The sequence below is a fragment of the Nycticebus coucang genome, chromosome 19 (genome assembly GCF_027406575.1).
Source record: "Nycticebus coucang isolate mNycCou1 chromosome 19, mNycCou1.pri, whole genome shotgun sequence".
Classification (NCBI taxonomy): Eukaryota; Metazoa; Chordata; class Mammalia; order Primates; family Lorisidae; genus Nycticebus; species Nycticebus coucang.
Window position 1 is genome coordinate 43,990,290 of NC_069798.1, and position 16,663 is coordinate 44,006,952.

The following is a 16,663-nucleotide window of genomic DNA, read 5'->3' on the forward strand; positions in this document are numbered from 1 at the left end:
GGAGGCTCGCCTCACTAGGCAGTGACACCAAGTCAGAGGAGAGACACAGGCAGAGGGGGAATGTGTCCCCCAGCCTGAGAACCTGGAGAGGGAGATTCGGGGAAAGACAGCAGGATCAGCCACAAGGTTCATCTATTCTAATAACCTTCTTTATAGTTGAGAAGACTAAGGCTCAGATGCCAACAGCAAGTCTGTGATAGCTGGGCCAGACCTCTCATCCCTGTGCTATGAACCAGGGGCAGCCTCCATGAACAGGGTGAGGACAGCAAGGCAGGCGGGGCAGCAGCGGGCAGAAGGAGACCGTGTTCCTGAGGCAGACACCTGGGGAAACTGAGGCTCTGTGTTTTTCTAGCTGTATTTATTGAGCCCTTACCATATGGTCTAAATGGCACTGTGGCCTGGCTCTGACTATGGGGAGGGCCTCCCAGGGTCTGGGGCTTATGCACCCCACGTCTTCTGTCCTGTTCTATGCCTTGTCCCACCTTTTCTATTCTCAGTAACTGTGAGATTGTGACCTTGCTCTTGCATCATCAGGGTTGTTAAATGCCCCTGAACTCTGTATAAAGAAGTGGGGAGAGGGCAAGACTTGGGAGGGGCAGGGAGTGACAGCTATGGACAAAGTCCCCACAGGAGATGTGTTTTATGGGATGCTGGAGTCTGGAGACTTCCTGGAGGAGGAGACTATTGAGGAGGAAGAGAAAAGAGAGAAAGACCACATGGCTCTCAGAGAAGGTGAGGGTGAGGAATCATGGTCCCCAGCAACAGCCTTGGGGCAGCCCAGGGGAGAGGGCAAGGAGGAGGGAACCCAAGCACCACAGCCCCAGAGCGGAAGGCCCCCACCCAGGGCCCTGCCCTTACCTTCTGGTTTCCAATTTTGAACACTTGGAGCTCGTGCCTCCCTAAGCCCCTTCCCTTTCTCAAACTGGAAAGATCTAGAGATTATTTCAGCCCTTAAAAAATAGCACTCGTGAACAGTTTATAATTTGAAAATGCTCACGCAGATAAGTGAAAAAGCAGGTTCTAAAATTTGTGAACAGCATGATCATGAATGTGCTGCAACGACACGCACACGCACGCCATGGACAGACGGTGGGGGGATCCGAGAAGCTGGGCCTGCATGAGGGAGGGGAGGCTGCACGGGCACGTTTCCTCCATGCTTCATAATAAGCACGCGCCCTCTTACATGCTGTCATAAAACAAAAGGTATTTATTTAAAAGGAAAAATGCTGTATTTTCAAAAAAGAAAAAGAGAGCCTTCATGTACAGATGTGCTGCTCCCACCACATAGCCACCCTTTCTGCAAGCATTTCTCACTCTGAACACTCCACGGGCCCGTTTAGCAGCAGGGCTGGTCCCCAGAAAAGACCCATCATGCTGAGTGGCACATACCACTCAGCCCGAACGGAACTGCAGGCTGGCAGGGTGGCCCGATTTCACAGACAAGGAGACTTAGGCACAGAGAAGTGAAGATACTTAACTGCAGGCCCAAGGGCAGGAAGGGGGAGGTAGAGACCTTGCATCCGTCATTTTAGCATAGTGACCTCTTCTATTTTATATGTTGCTTTACTGAATTTATGATCATTATTAGCATCATAATCATCCATGGCCATAGTAGTGTCTTCTCACAGATAGACAGCAGTCACTTTGCGTATTTGGGCCCTGTCCCAGGCCTATGCCACACCTGCCAGAGGGTGGCACATTCTTGTTAGAGATGTCTTTGTGACTGCCTAGACCACATCTATATTTGCTGTCCACACGCTGGCCCGCCCCTGCCCCCTTACCTGGTTCAAAGAACCAAGTTCTAGAAGCCTCTCCTTCTGGGGCACCTCTCATCCAGCATGCACTGTGTTCTTAAGAGGCACGATCTTCAGGGAGCTAATTACCTAATTAGTGCATCTAGAGGAAGGCTTAAGCTACGAGGCTGATAATAAGCAAAAACCATGAAACAATTGTGCGAGGCGGCCTCTTGCTGTCAGGCTCACTGTCTGCGTCAAATTATTAATTACGATTCTTAATCACTCCTTTTCCCGTCAGAACCCCTGAGATTTAACTCCATTTGGCCTTCCTAGAATATGAGAGTCTGAATGTCTTTTCTTCTCCAGGGCAGTGGGGAGAATTGCTACATCTAGCCAAGCAGCCATTCCTTTTGTCCAGACCCGAGAGCAAATGTAGTCACCGGCCTGGCCACTGAGACCAGATTGTCCCAGCTGGCTCTGTCCTGAAAGGATATAAGCAAGGGCCCAGGGTGAGGAACCATGTCCCAGGGGCGAGGAACAGTGTAACTGTTTGCAACTTGAAGCGGCTGTCAGGTAGAAGAGAAATTTGGCTTTTTCCTTTGCTCCAGTGGACAGAACCACAATCAATGGCTAGTTATGGGAAAGTTCGATTTTGGTTGCATCTAATGACTTGCTAACAATTACAGCCATGACAAGGAGAGCCTTAACTGTCTGGGGAGCAAACCAGCCTTCAGGTGCTGGACACATTCTGACAGCTGCTGGCTTACTGGGTATGGAGATGTGAGAAAATTCCTCTCTCTTCCCCACCCCTTTCCACTGGGAACTAATTGTGGATTTCTTGGTCTGTCTCCACCATCCTCACCCCTACCTCCAAGGCCAAGACTGTGTCTGATTAGTGCCTGTGTTCTTAGCACCTATCACAGACCCTAGAATAGGAGCTCAAGCAAGGATTGTTGATCTGAGTTGGAATTAAAAACAAGCCCAAATTCAACAAATTACAATAGTTCCACATGCATATAAAACGGTATGTTTGGATTAGGGAAAATGTCAGCAGAGACTTAGTTCTCACACTTTAATTTTTTCCAAGGAGTGGTATGAATTCATGTAATATCTGTGAAATGAACAATGAATTTCAAAATTAAAAAGTCAAGATATGAAACTTTCCCCCCTTTTCTCAATATGAAGTAACCCAAGGTGAGCTACTCCCTAGTCTGCTCTGATCTTGTCCCAGCTGTCCAGAGGAGGAAGGCAGAAAAGAGAGGACGGGATCCCTGGGGAGGGTTGGCAGGAGGGGAGGTGAGAGTGTGCTCTATCACCTTGGCTGGGACAGATGGGATGAGGTGGCCTCAGAGGCGGCTTAGTCAAGCCTTGTGGGTGGGTACCTATGCTCATAATCGGAGACCAATGTTGTCAAAACAGAAATCAAAATATCTACATATCTATATGCGTTTATATAGCCATGTATATCACACTCAGGCACAGCCAGTCAGAAAAAAAAGAAAAAGAATAAAAGCACAGGTTTTGGTTGGCAAGTTAGCAATTTTGGACCCTGAAATTACAATGTACATTCTCTTTCAGCCAGCATTTCTACTTCTCATTGTTTATCCTAATAGTTAACTAGGAGCGATGGTTTTGCTACATAATATTAATTTTGGTATTGTCATACTAGGAAAAAAAACCATTAAATGTCCAACAAAAAGGATATTGGTTAAATAAAGTATGAGATTGTACATGGATAGAATGAAATAATTTGTGGCCATTAAAATAATATGAATAAGTATTTTGCTGACATGGAAATATGTTATGTTGTGACCTGTACAGTATGTACAAAATCATCTCAATTTAATAAAATACTGTCCATCTAAAAATACCTGAAGTAATATATTTATTGTCCTAATGCTCAGTGGGAAAATTATAGTAGTTCAATATTCTTTTGTTTATCCCTTCCTCCTTCCTTACCCTCCTTTCCTTCCTCCCCCTTACAATGGATATGTATTACTTCTATAATTTCAAAAAAGGTTATGTGTGCTCTTTCTAGGAAAAGAAGGTAATTATAGATGGCTGAGAAAAAAGATTTACCAAGTATTTGCACAGTGTATCTGTCGTGTGTTTGTATACACCTAGAGAACAAGTGGAGAAAAGACTGAGAATACCTGACAAAGGATGAAGGGCGGCGTTTCTAAGTAGTGGGATGACCTCTTCTTCTTCTTGCCTTAATATTTTCTTTATAAAATGAATATTTCCATGGTAAAGAGTTTAAATTTAATAACTGTGTGGTCTCGCAAATGCTTCACAGGTGAAGTGAATTCAGCGCTTTAGGTTGAAGGCATGTAGACAGCACCAGGCTCCTGTGTATGGAGGGCCTGACTTTGATGGCCCAACATAGGAAATTTGCCCACACCAAACCAGTAAGTTGGTAGGTGATACATCTTCAGGTCTCCTTGAGGATGTCCTACCTGGTGTCTGATGAATGGGCATTTTGTTGTGGACAGCAGCATGGCAAAGGGAGAAGCCTCTGGACCTGCTAGCCGCACTAGTCTCCTCTAAGCCTCAGTCACATTATCTGCTAAATGGAGATAATGCTCTTTGATCTGCTTTTCCACTTAGGGTTGTGGATGAACCTGAAAAACTGAAAATCCCCCAGTCCTAGGGAGGTTAGTTACTGGGGAGGCTAGAGAACAGGAGGTTAGTTACTGGAGAGGCTAGGGAACAGATAGGCTACACAAGCTCAAAACAAACAAACAAAAAAACCCCCAAAACAACAACTGGAACTGAACTGGCCTATGCACAAGCTTGGGATGGAGCCTTTCTCCCTGGGTCTCACTCTATCCAAAGGGCTGGCAAGAGGGAAGGGGAAAGGAGGTGCCCCAGCTAGCCGAGGCCACTTGCCCACTTTGGAGGCTACCTACTGGCCTAAGGTGTGGTAGCCATTTTCATTTGGCTCAATGTCAAGGGGAAAACCAAGAAAAGCCATAGGTCTAACATTTCTTTCAAGGTCTTAGGATGAAATGCATGCACACAATGAACTCAAACTCATCCCCAGATTCTGTCTCTGGTAGAGCCAGTTCAGTCCCAGCTATATTAGCAATGACAGCCCCGCTTGCTTCCTGCAGGGGCTCTCCAGAAAGCAGGCTGCCATCTGTGCACACAGTGGCTATGAAAACATGTGTGGACCAAGGGCCTGGGACCCACAGAGAGATCTCGGCCCAGTCCCCCTTGGCTCTGGCTCTCTCTGTGCTTGTCTGTAATATGAGGGTGATGGTGTCCCATGAAAGACCCTTTTCACCTTTGAGATCCTAGGATCACCTAGAGAGGCAGAGGCAGCACTGCTGTCCTTGACAGTGGTCATAATAATAGTGGCTGTGGACTAAATTTTCAGATGCCAGAAAGTACAGAATAGGCATGGAACACAAGAAAAAAATCTACCAGTAGTGAGTGAGGAACTGATGGCTGGCTGGTGGGGGGTGAAAATGGGTACAACCCCTTGGAAAAACAATTTGGCATTATTTTATGAAATTGAGTCCATACACACCCTCTGGCTCGGTAGTCCCTCTCCTAGACATACAGCAGAGAAACTCCTGGATAAGTGCTCCAGGAGACCCATAAAAGAATGTTCTCAGAAACATTGTTTGAAAAGCAGAAAATCTTGGAAACATCTCCAAATAATGGAGAAATAAGTTGTGGTATATGTGGGTTACTACAAAAGTTTTGAGAGAAACTGTATTATGGTGCAATATTTCACTTCCAAGGGACATTGTCAGCAGTGTCCTTAATTCAACTGTGTGAGTTTCAACTTGCTTGGCCTATCAGTGTTGCTGGGAGGGCTTCGTTTGTTTCCACCCAGGCAGATTTTACGTTTTTTGCTTTGTGTGTCTCCCACCTTTCATAGTGACCTACATATTCTGACTATGGAATATTATTCAGTGAACTACAGCCAGCTGCGCCAACCTGGGAGAAACTAACTGAGAAAAGCAAGTTGTAGAACACTACACGCGGTTTAAGTTCATTTGTGTAAAGTTCCATAAAATGTATTGATAGTTTGCCAGGTATTGGCAAAACTATCAATACATTTTATGTGCCATTTTAACTATTTTTAAATATACAGTTCAGTGTATTAATTAAGTCTACAATGTTGTACAGTCATTACTACTATTTCCAAACTTTCTCATCAGCCCAAACAGAAGCTCTGTATCTGTTAAGCGATAATTCCCCATTTCCCCTCCTTCCAGCCCTTGGAGAGCTCTAACTAACTTTCTGTCTTTATGAATTTGGACTCTTCTAGATGTTTCATATAAGGAGAATCCTATTTGTCCTTTTTGACTGGCTTCTTTCCTCTAGCATGTTTTCAAAGTTCATCTATGTTAAGCACGTAACGAAACATCATTCTTTCTGTGGGTGAATTACACACATACCCGCTTCAGTTGATTCTATCTTCTGGCTATTGAAAATAATGCTGCAATGAAGATTCACATATAAGTCCCTGTTTTCAATTCTTTGGGGTATATACCTAGGAATAGAACTGCTGGGTCATGTAATAATTCTAGGCTTTACTTTTTGAGAAACTACAAAACTTTTCTTTTAAGAGAAGTGGTCTCACTCTGTCCTCCAGGCTATAGTGCAGTGGTGTGATCAGAACTTACAATGCAAAACTCAAGTGATCCTCCTACCTCAGACTCCTGAGTAGCTGGGACTACAGGTGCACACCAACATACCTAGCTAAGTTTTTTAATCTTGGTTTTTATAGAGATGGGGTCCTGCTATGTTGACCAGAGTGGAACCACAAAATGTTCTAGGAGTCTTCTGTAAGTTGTAAAAAGCAGAATGATATACATATATAATTTGGGATGGTGATTATTTTGGGGAGAAGGGGAGCAGGGTGCCATGGAAGCCCAGGAGCTTTAAGTACTTTCAGTCACTATTTAGCACTTTTGGTTCTGTTTCATAAACAGAGATGGGTTCGCAGGGGTTTAGTCTATTATTCCTCACACCTGTATGTATTATGTTCTTTTGCATACATCAAATGCTACATTGTAAAAAAGAGAAAAATGTAAAAACAAAAAGTCAATCCATTCCCCTATTTCCCCCTCAAGATAGCAGCCCAAATGCTGCTTCTTGGTGTCACATGTTCAGACCAGGGGGAGACTCCCCACCATGCTGAAGGTGCAGATCAAGTTCAGATGCGCTACTGGGATAAAAATGTGTCAAATGGTTTATGAAGTGAGTGTATGATGCCCCATAATCATATCATTGTATACACTTATGATTTAATAAAAAAATTAAAAAAAAAAAAAAAAAAAAAGTTCAGATGCGCTGTGAGCATGTCTCATGCTGCTTCTCCTGCTACACGGAAAGCCCTTGAAGGCACCAGAAGAGTCAACTTTATCTTTGGACTCCAATGACTAGAACAGTGCCTGGTACATAGTCGACTCCGTACATGTTTGTTCAATGAATAAATGAATATGTCAATATTGATCAGCAGCCTCTACCCAGAACCCACTGTGGTTTTTCAGAGAGCTGTCCTTCACATTCGTAACAAATGCGTCCACATACATCTTGAGGCCACCTTCTCTCTTTGTCCTTAGGGAAGTCTCTGCTGACTTCTGTCCCCATCACACTTCCAGTCTCTAAGCTGATGGCACTGGGGCCTGCCAGGTGCTGGCTGTCTTCCTGCTAGCTTGGCCTGCCTGCCCACCCACTCCGTGCCCCTGGCTCCTTGTATTCCTGCCACTTGCCACAGCCTCAGAGTGTCCCTGCTTGGAAGGACTCCTCCCCTCTCCTGGCCTGGACCTCGGCCCTCTGGTGTATCACCATCAGTCCCAGTCCACACTAAGAACGCATCCTTTATACTCCCAAATGCTGTCATTGTCTGCCCAGTGTGGGCATCGATCATGCGATGCTGTTACACACTGAGAAGTGAATGGTGCTGGGGGCAGATGTTGGCAAGCCTGCTGGCCTCAGGGTGGCCAGGTCAGCTTTTATCCATGCTTCCTTCTGCTCCTGTCTGCAGAGGGTAGGGTGCCAGCCCACCTCCTATGGGGAACTGATCCCTCCTAACCCAACCAAGCTGCCCATGACCATGCTCAGCCCATTCTGCTTCTTGTCCCAGCCCCCTCTGTGTACCTGCCTCTTTTGTGTACCCCACCCAGGGCAGGGGTCCCGGGCACTCAGCTCTCAGACAGCAGCCAGCCCAAATCTTTGACAGAAGATGGTGTCCATCAGAGTCCCATAATCCCTGAACAAGGGTTGGGATAGGGCCTTAACACATTGACTGCCATACTAGAAAAAAAGTCTTTTTCCTTGGGGCCATGGTGATTTATTAAGTCAAGATCGGTCAAGAGATGTGTGAGTTATATATGCATCATGAAGCCCAGGGCTCAAAACTAGCCTAAGTTAAATATAAATCGTGTGGCAGTTGATGGGTATGGCCATTTTCCTAGAGATCCTTGCAGGCCATGAAGATAGAAACACACACTTGTTGATGGTTTATCACACCCTCTGCCTGTGCTCCCCAGCAGGTTCTCCTGCGGTCCTGGTGCCTCCCATTTCTGCCCCCAGACATCCTCTCCTCTGTCCTTCAGCACCCTGCCCAGGACTCTCTTCACACAGATAGGGCTAAGCAATGCCTTGTCTTGCCCAAATGTCACCTTAATCATGACATTCAAACACCTATGTGTCCTCTGTTACCACCCGCATTTACCCATTCGTTCACTCAGAAACACGCAGTAAGCCCTTAATAAGTCATGCGCTAAGACGCACCACAACTCCACTCGACTCAGCCTGTCACAGGAAGCCTACACTGCAGGGACTCTACCCACAATTCTGGCTGGGTCCAGCCTCTCTCCTACACACAACTCTGAATCCAGCAAATCTAGACTGCTTAGTTTCTGGGGATACCTCCATGTGTTTGCTTCTGTCATTCCCCATCTATTATTGTTGAACTCCTTCAAGGACCAGTTCAGGGGACACCTCCTCCAGCAAGACTTCCATGGTTAAACTCTCCAGAGGCTTCGAGTGTGGATGGAGAAAGCACGGGGCCTGCACCCCACAGGGCCTGCACCCCACAGGCCAGCTAGTTCTCCTCCTGTTGTATGTGTAGGTCTGCCCTGTCCAAAGGGGTACTGCAATCCTCAAGGGCAGGGGGCTACTTTCTAACTCCTTCCTGTCTCCCACAGCACTTAGCATACTTATGGGAAAGCTATGACCTGAGATTGGAATTCATTTGTACCTCTTTGAAGATACCAGCAATATGAGTGGCCCAGGAATGGGTTAGCACTGTGAAATATAGCCAGCTGCCAGCTCCACTGTAAGGACCCGACAGCTAGGAGCTGGAACATATTTTTCTTAGTAAAGTGTCTCAAGAATGGAAGAAAAAATATCCAATGTATTCACCCCTACTATGAAACTAACCTAGGACTTTCACATGAAAGCTATAACCAAGCTACAACCTAAGGACAGGGGGAAGGGGGAAAGCGTGGGGAGGGAGGGGGGAGGTAGGTAGAGGGAGGAGGATTGAAAGGATCACACCTGTGGTGCATCTTACATGGGTACATGTGAGCCTTGGCAAATGTGGAATGTAAATGTCTTGGCAAAGTAACTAAGAAAATGCCAGGAGGGCTATGTCAACTAATCAGATGAAAATATGTCAAATATTCTATGAAACAAGTGTATGGTGCCCCATGATCATATTGATGTACACAGCTATGATTTAATAAAAAAAAAAAAAAAGAGAGAAAAAAAAAAAGAAACCACACATATATTTCAAGCCAAACTGGATATACCAGAACATACCAGTCTCCTCGTGAACAAAGCAAGTTTTCTATTCTTTATAACCATGTGTCTTTCCTATGATAATTAGAAATTCAGCTGCCTCAATACGAAGATGGTTTCTTAGAGGCAGGACAGACTACAGTCCATAGCTAAGGTCAGCAGACAAGAGGAAAGGAGCGGAATGAGTGAATAAGTGCGGAGCTGACACAAGGGAAGGCCCCTCCAGTCTTGGGTGGCACAAGGACTCACTTCAGCTCACTCAGTTTCTCCTGCATGGAGAGGTAGCCTTCCACAAAGGTTAGGACAGCAGGTTTTAGAGAAAGGCTTCATGGGTTCAAATCTCAGCTCAGCCATTTTCCTGCTATGTTTCCTTAGGCAAGTTACTTGACCTCTCTGGTCTCATTTTCTCATCTATAGAATGGGATTAATAAATCACTCCTTGCTGGATGGTTCAGCAGGTTTAGTAAGTTAAAACAAACAAAGCACTTAAGACAATGCCTGAACCACCCCATGCCCTGAGTTAAGGCAACTCTTCCCCCTGTTCAACAAGACATACATTCATCCCATCCCACAGAACACTGCTCTGGAGAGGAGACTTTATGCATCTAATGAGCTACTCAAGTGGAAGGAATCTTGGTAAAACACACCAAACTGCTCTCCAGAAAGGTGATACCAATTTATATTCCTTCCAAAAGACATGGGTGGGAATATCCATCTCAATGTTCCTTTGCCCCTGGCTATTCTAAATTTTTTAAAACCCTCCTGAAATCCATGAGTTTTTTTTTTTTTTTTTAAAGTTACCTTGGAGCTTTTACTTGAGTATTTTTACTATGCAGCTCACCTTTCTCATATGTGAACTGGTCATCTCCCATACGTGGTCCTGTATTTGTGAGCTTTTTCTTTTTCCCCCATTTGTACCACTGAAATGTAGGCCTTTTTTTTTTTAATTTTAAGGCTATGGAAGCTTTTCATACAGATTAACAGTTTAATATAGTAACTATTTTGCCATATGTGTTATAAGTACATACATATGTTTTAAAACTTAATAGTAAAACATTCATTAAAAAAACTAAAATATCAACTTGTTCTTCCTCTTCTACATTTTATCCCAAGAAAATAATCAGAGGCCAGGCGTGATGGCTCATGCTTACAATCCTAGCACTCTGAGAGGCTGAAGCAGGTGGATTGCTTGAGCTCATGAGTTCAAGACCAGCCTAAGCAAAAAAGCAAGATCCTGTCTCTACTAAAAATAGAAAACCTGAGGTTTTAGCCCAAGAGTAGACGGTTGCTATGAGCTATGATGCCACAGCACTCTACCCAGATGATGGAGTAAAACTCTGTCTCAAAAAAAAAAAGAAAAAAAAGAAAACAAAAATAATCAGAATTTCTCAGCCAGAATGTCCATTCTATATGTGTGTATTAGGAAAATAGGGAACTACCCAAATACATGTGTCACGGTACATTAGCAAGGGTGAATAGTATGCAGCCATTGAAATGGGATGTTCTATGAATGATGAGCAAATGATTCCAGATAAACTAAATGATAAAAGCAGAATAGTGTCCAGAATGATTTCAATTTTGTAAAGACAAAGAATACATATTTTTTGCAAAGTTGTAAGAAGATACATCAAAATATTAATTGGAGTTATTAATATTAACATCAACTGGAATTATTTCTGAGTGGTAGAATTACTGATGCATTCATCTTCATTTACTTTTTTGATTTTTTAAAATAAATTATTGTACAACTAAAAATGATTTACTTCTATCATATCAGTCTTCCAAACTCCAGTATGCATCAGAATCACTTAGATGTCTTGTTAAAACACAGCTCATAGCATCCACCCCGATAGTTTCTGATTCAGTAAGTTCATGGTGGGGGCTGAGAATCTGCATTTCTAACCAGTTCCCAGGTGCTATTGATGCCTACTGGCTCAGGAAACACACCCCAAGAACTACAGCTCTATACTAAAAGGTATTTTTTCTCCCATTACCTTGTTTTCATTTAGGTGGTTGAGATGGGACATACAGGCACCTGATCCTCTTAATCTCTGAAGATTGATGAATCGTTTCCACCAGGTGAGAAGGAGTCAGAACATCACCACAAGCCCAACACGGGCAAGTCCTCATTCCTACAGCCAGCCCCAGGTTCATGGAAGACCTGCGTTCCACACATTCCTTTCCTGAAACCACTGGGTACCTCCCTTTCCTTCTCATTTTCCAACTGAGTGAACTTGGGGGATTGGGGAGTATTTCTCATTTGTATTTATTTCTACATTTTGAATTAATTTTCATGTGTCACAGGAGGGTCCTCAAAGCTGACCATAAACTCCTGGTGGCCCCAGGCAGGCACTTTGCTTGGGCTCATCTAAGGTGCCCAGTAAATGTGTGTTGGTTTGATTTGTAATAGGCAGGGAGTACATTGGCTGGGCCCCATCCTCATGAAGCTTACATTCCAGTGGGAAGACACACAATAACATACAAACATAAATAATGATCTCATAATCATATAATGGGATAAGCCAGCCCTCTGAAGAAAATAAAACTCTGTTAGGTGACTTGGGGTGGAGGTACTCCTTACTTGGGGTCTCAGAGAAGGCCTTTTGAGACTGAAGTGTGTTGGCCTAAAAGAGGTCAAAGGGGCAGGGTGGACGGGCTGCTGAGGGTCCCTTAGGCTGGCAAGCCTCAAGGTGCCACATGCACACAACCCAGGAACTCAGATTCAGTAGATCTGAGGTGGGGGCTCATATGCTGCATTTCCAACAGGCTTCCAGCTGGGGTCCAAGCTGCTGGCCCCCCCCCGCCCCCCCCCGACCACCCTGGGCGTAGCAAGACCTTAGCCACAGGGCGGAATTTGGAATTCAATCTAATCACGATGGGGAACCATTGAATCTGAAGCAGCAGAATGACAGATCGATCCTACTTATGTTTTAGAAGATGATTCTGGGGGACAGAGCATAAGGCTCTGAGCCAACTGGGGAGACAGGAAGGAGTTTAGGTGGGAGCTGAGAGTGCTGCAGAAGTGGTCAGGTCCAGGATGAACGCTGGGACTAGAGCTAGCAGGATAGGTTGGAGGCCTGGGCACTAGGGGATGAAGGACAGGTGGAAGCAAAGGGACTCTAACCTGTCAACTGGCAGCTAGGTGTGCACAAACAAGCGCAGGATTATGCTGAGCCTACCCTGCCATAACCCATCGGGGCTGCAGCTGGAGATGAGATGAAGGGCTGCTTTGGCATCATGCACACAATCAGAGTCCCAGGCCTTCCTCGGGAGGGTGCTGGGAGAGAGGTGTACATTTTCACACTTATTTCCCTGGACACCAGGCCAGAAAGGAAGGTGCATGGCTGCAGTAGGCAGACGAACTTTGTGGGGTCACCAGGAGAATAAATGGGCACCTCAGGCATCTCCGCCAGGACTCTGGGCAGGCATGGCCCCCCTTTCCCCTGTATTGCTCCCTGGTCTCCAGGAAGGCAGCCCCTTCTCACATCTGCTCCCGCATTCCCTGCGGGGCCGTGCCCACCAGCACTGCTCTTCTGTCTTCTTTAGTTGGCATACAGCTGTCCCTCGAAGACACCATGGCCCAGAAACCACCCGAAACCATGGCATAAGCAACTCTCAGGCACCATGTGCTCATATATCCACAGTTAGCCCATGTCCCTCTACTGCCATCAGAGTCTAGGCACAGGGGGCCTTCCCAGCTGCTCTTGTCATGTATCTTGAACCTTTTACAACTCTTCTCCTTTTTAAGGTTAACACTCTTTTTTTTGAGACAGAGTCTTATTATGTCACCCTCAGTAGAGTACTGTGGCGTCACAGCTCACAGCAACCTCAAATTCTTGAGCTTAAGTGATGGCTTAATACTGATTTTTTTTTAAGTATACTTATTAGACCATAGCATTGAAGGCAATTTATGAGATGCACATACTACAACCTCTCTGTTTAATACCCGTTTCCATATCTCAGCTCGCTCTGAGCCTGGGTCAGATGCCTCCCGTTCATACACACTTGCAGTAATTGTGGCTCTAGAAGGCTGTCTCCCTAGTGCAAATGGGATTCTGGACTTGGCTGTGTGTGGAACTAATGGGCAGTAAAAGCATGAAGGCTTTTGGATTGAATGAAAGAGCTTGGTCTGCAGGGCTCGGGACAGGCAGGAGAGAGACTGGAAGACCAATGGGGTGAACCTTACCTGGCCCAAGAGGTGGGTTTGCATCCATGAAATAAGGGCTTAGGAGAGAGGTTGAGGACTGCAGGACACCTGAGCCTGATGACAAAGGGGCTACGGAGAGAGAGTAAGTGCTGTTCTGGGCACAGGGTGCCTCTGGTGTCCCAAGGGCTTGGGATGAGGGCCAGGGAGGTGTTCTCACAGAGCAGCAGCAGACACCTGCAGATGTAGAGGCTGCGGTATTAAAGTCTGAGCTGACTGCACCTGGGGTCCAGTGAGATGCTGGTAACTTGCAGCATTGACGCGGGTTCCCTGCACGTGCAGGGAGGAGGGGCAGGCTCCTACAGGTGGCCCAGCTGAGTCTAGAGCCACCTAGTGTGGATTTTGATGCTGTTGTGACCAAGCCTATCTCAGAGGCCATAGAAACTGAGATCTCCTCAGAGAGGCAATGATGCCAGCACAGGCCAGTGGAGGCACAGTGTTGTGGGCAGCACAAATGTTTCCTACACCCAGTTCCCTGCTGCTGTGTAGTCTCTGATATGCGATATTCAACTGGGAGGATAGTCAGCTGTTAATATTACCATTCTGCATGTAGCCGCAGTGATGGTTAGTAATTTTTTTCTCTTTTGCTATGAAGATGTAGTTTCATCTTTATGTCCTAGGCACATACCTGTTGGTGTTATATTCTGTCCTGCCCACGTGCAAGCTCCTTGCTCTCTAAGCAAGTGGCACCATTAAACCCAAGGTGTTACATGGCTGCAGCGAAGGCCAACATGGCTGGGATCACAGGGATGAGGCTGACCTCTTATGTTACAACACGCTCCAACGAAATATCCAAAACAGGCAGCAAAGTAAAGGGGCAGAGTTGGGGTGAATGAGATCAGGGGAGTTCTGAGGGAGGGGAGAACCAGCTACTACTAGAAACCAGGGGTCAAATAAGCATGGGCAAGTTTCCCTACATTGGTGGCAGAATGAGGTGTTCCAGGCTTCCTATCCAGTTGCTCATACAGTCCACCTAGGAGGAAGAAGAGCTGCCCGCACCTGGGCCCCTATAGCACCCCTACATCACGGTAGGTGTTCATCACCCTTGTGAATGAACAGACGCGCTGGGAGCAGCTCACATACTGCACACACACTAACCCACACTGCACAGGACAGTGGAAATATCCCTCCCACCCTGATCTATGGGGCTGGAGAAGTGGACAGTCTGGGCTGTAGGCTCTCCCTCCTGGCAGCTGTGAGTGCTGGGTGATCTGCTCCTGGGCACAGAGAGCTGGCAAGCCTGACACCATGACTGCACCCCCCACAGGAACCACTGATTGCTTGTGATCACCTGTCAAGTGCTCAGCTCCATGCTAGGGGCTGAAGGGAGACAGAGAAATCAGTACGGGGTATATTTCCTGCCTGTAGGAAGATTACAAAGTAATGAGAAAAATGAGCCACATACAGGCTGTGGAGGGCACGCAGATGAACCACCCTCGCCTGTGGCTCAGTGAGTAGGGCGCTGGCCCCATATGTTGAGGGTGGCGGGTTCAAACCCAGCCCCGGCCAAGCAACAAAAAAATAGCCGGGTGTTGTGGCAGGCACCTGTAGTCCCAGCTGCTTGGGAGGCGGAGGCAGGAGAATCGCATAAGCCCAAGAGTTAGAGGTGGCTGTGAGCCATGTGACATCATGGCCCTCTACCTGAGGATGGTACAGTGAGACTCTGTCTCTACAAAAAAAAAAAAAAAAATGAAAATAGATGAACCACCCAGATGGTGACTCCAGCTTTCAGCCCTCAGCCCAGGACAGTGCGATCAGGGTTGCCTCGGCTGCAGAGAGCTGCCTGGCCCAAAGTCATGCCTTCCGGAGCCTGCCCACATTCAATGATGCCTCGAGGCATCAGAGGCCTGGGCATTTCAGCACAACTTGCAACAAACCTGAAGGGGCCATTTCAGCTCTGGAGGTCCCTGTGGGATTGGCTGAAGCGGTGAGGGGCATCACTGCAGTGTCTCTTTCTGCCTCGTGCAGGAGTTGATCCCTCGGGTGCTCCTAACAAACACTCTGCACACTAAACTGCTTCCTAGTCAGCTGCCCGGAGAACACAGCCTTTGAGAAACAGGAGACACCATACTGAAAAATAATTCCCACAGTAACACTCTGGGTTAATCTCACAGCTCAGACTCTAAGCACTGTAAGAAAGGTGAATATAGAAATAAGGGCTGCAAGATGTGTGCTTAAAATACGGCTCTCCTTAGAAAGGATCATGTATGTTTTTATTAATGGACCTGTGAGACACAAACACATATACCACAGTCTTGTTTATTAATACAAAGAGTTGTTTCTCTCGTATTTTATGCATGATGCTTGGCTCTGGGGTCCCTGATGGACAGGAGGTGATGTAGCCTGGGGACAGTGAGATGGTTTCTTTCCTGCAGGGCTCAGCCAGCCAGGAAAAATGCCAATTAAGGTGAAGCTGTCTGTGAGGAATCATTTCAGTTGTCACGTTAACCCCACGACCTGGGGATCACAGGCTGGGTACTGTCTCCCCAACTCTCCAGGCAGGCTGGGCCCATTTAATTGGCATTAGTTACTTTGGGGCCTAGTGACCTCTACCTAGAGATGTCGGATTCTCTAGGGCTGCTGACAAAGCAGAGCAAAGACGGCAGACGGCCTAGCTGGGACCCTCAGGCAAGCCTGGGGTTGGAGGAGGTGGGACGGGTCCCCTCCCATGAACCTGGCAGCAGACACTGAGTAGCATATACCTTTACCAGAAGCCAAAAGCACATGCTAGAATAGAATATGCACCACAGACCCTAGAGCCAAACAAAATGCTACCAATCACCTTTGAGAACACGGCGTCTTATTGCTAATTACCTTCTTTCAGATGCTTTTACCACTGAATTACTATTTATCACATTACTGATTAAACTAATCATTACCACAGAGGAGCCGGGTGGGGGGGTGAATCTGCATGTGACCTCTGCTGTCTTGGCCTGTGGGGGATCACAAGGTCCCA

The 16,663-nt window shown here is 46.3% G+C and overlaps 1 protein-coding gene across 7 annotated transcripts in view; it reads right to left on the reverse strand.

Moving 5' to 3' along the window:
- The window catches only part of ZBTB7C (zinc finger and BTB domain containing 7C), a 370,876-nt gene that overhangs the window by 74,363 nt on the left and 279,850 nt on the right, over window positions 1–16,663 (reverse strand). The window lies entirely within an intron of this gene.